Below are 1,979 nucleotides of genomic sequence, written 5' to 3'. Positions count from 1 at the left end.
CCTCCTCAGCACAGGAGGGGCAGTACTCTCTCCCCTCCTCAGCACAGGAGGGGCAATGCTCTCTCAGCTCCTGCTTTCCCTACCGTCTTATGGCTTCTGGAGAAAATGGCTGGACATTCTAGAAACAACGTGTGCTTCCATTACCACACTCTTCCAGTTCGAGAGTTATCCTTGCTCTACTCATCAGAGTAACTAAAAGCACTTCCTACATGGAGCTCAGGGGCAGAAGGCTTCCTGGTTCCATTCTCCAGTCATGAAGAGGCTACTGTATCAGTAGCCGACAAGGAAATCCTCCAGTCCCTCACTGGGAATTTGTCCATCTCATCACCAAGGATATGTAGGGGAGGAGGAGGGAGAACTGTGAACTCTCCTCCATGAGGAGCCGACCTTGGGCTAGCTAACGTCCCCTAGTATTGCTCTTTCCCTAGAAACACATGGAGTAGGGATGAAGGTTTAATCTTAGCTAAGATATCAGGCATCACAGTTTACTGGACGAGAAAGTGGTTTTCCTGGGTACAATGTGTGAATATGCCCCTGTGGCCTATTTTAAGTCACTTGCTTTGGGGAACACTGACCTAAGCTGGGGTTGTGTTTCAGTACCACCTCCACGGTCTTGTTCTGTTATAACCAAGCTGTCTTTGGTTGACAAAAAAAATGGCTCTCGAACCACACAATTCACTGATAACATTCTCCCAATATGCTGCTTCCTGCCTTGTATTCCGTCACACTCCGGAGAGCGGCTCCTGTGGGTGTGACCGTCAACCTGAACAGAGGCTGTTGCAGGACTGGTGCAGAGAACGCAGGAAGGAACCAGTCCACCCCGTACTGAGACCCACGCAGGGCCCTGTCTCTACCCCAGCCTCTGGTCTAGCGCCCAGCAAACTTCTCGTCACTCTCCTATTCGAGGCTCCTACCAAAGGTTCACAATACACACACCATTCAGACCTGGAGGCTGCTGTGCCCAGCTACCGGTGTAACTGCTGCACTGCCCACAGTAGCTTCTAGGAAGAACAATGAATGCTTGGAACTTCTTCCCCAAAGCAGCACTGACCAGTGAGCCTGCAAGAGCAAGATAAAGCAGCTCCGTGCAAGGTCAGGCATCTGTCTGCCCACAACCTACCCCTACACAGCAGCTGGGAACTCCTCAGCCTTAGGCTTGCTCTGTCTGGCCTGTTCTAAGCAGGTCTTCTATTACAGTGCCTCTTCTCAGGACCAGCACATAAAACTGTGAGACTGTATCAGAGAAGGCTTCTCATGGATTCTGGGATGAGCAAATTTGAATATACACCCTGGGTTTTATCATTTTAAACCACACAATCTCAGACAAACTGTTTAATATTTTAAATTTAATTAAAAATTATTACACGCATTTCTTTGTGTGGGGGGGCCTGGATGTGGGTGGGTATATTCACGCCATGGCGTGTGTGTGGAGTCACAGGACAACTTGCAGGAGCCGGTATTTCTATCACGTGTCCAGGGCACTGGACTCAGGTCACACTAAAGTGACAACATGCACTTTATCCTCTGAGCCATCTCATGAGGCCCAGGTGACATTTTTAAAAACCTTCATTTCTCATCTGTACAATCACTGTAACCAGTATCTACATTAGACTATCTAATAGTTTAAATGGGAATATAACTTAATGTTGGCATAGGACCTAAGACGCTGTGACAGTGGCAATGCACCTTTACAACATACATTAAAACACCACCACCAGCCCTGAATTCAGCGCCCAGGGGTCTGTTTCTGGAATGGCTGCTTCTCAGAGAGAGACAGTGAGAAGAGGGTGCGGACAGAATCAGGTGTCGCAGTGAGTGAAGTCTCCAGCGTAGCTCACACGGTGCTCCTTCTGAGAGCATCCTGTGCTGCAGTGAGTGGAGTCTCCAGCGTAGCTCACACGGTGCTCCTTCTGAGAGCATCCTGTGCTGCAGTGAGTGGAGTCCCCAGCGTAGCTCACACGGTGCTCCTTCTGAGAGCA

General features: G+C 49.5%; 1 protein-coding gene across 1 annotated transcript in view; it reads right to left on the bottom strand.

The window, feature by feature from the left end:
* Positions 1–1,979, bottom strand: part of Tyw5 (tRNA-yW synthesizing protein 5) — a 16,433-nt gene that overhangs the window by 8,598 nt on the left and 5,856 nt on the right. The window lies entirely within an intron of this gene.

The sequence above is a fragment of the Microtus ochrogaster genome, unplaced genomic scaffold (assembly GCF_000317375.1).
Source record: "Microtus ochrogaster isolate Prairie Vole_2 unplaced genomic scaffold, MicOch1.0 UNK8, whole genome shotgun sequence".
Lineage (NCBI taxonomy): Eukaryota > Metazoa > Chordata > Mammalia > Rodentia > Cricetidae > Microtus > Microtus ochrogaster.
The sequence above is the reverse complement of the archived record's forward strand: the minus strand, read 5'-3'. Positions and strand labels throughout refer to the sequence as shown.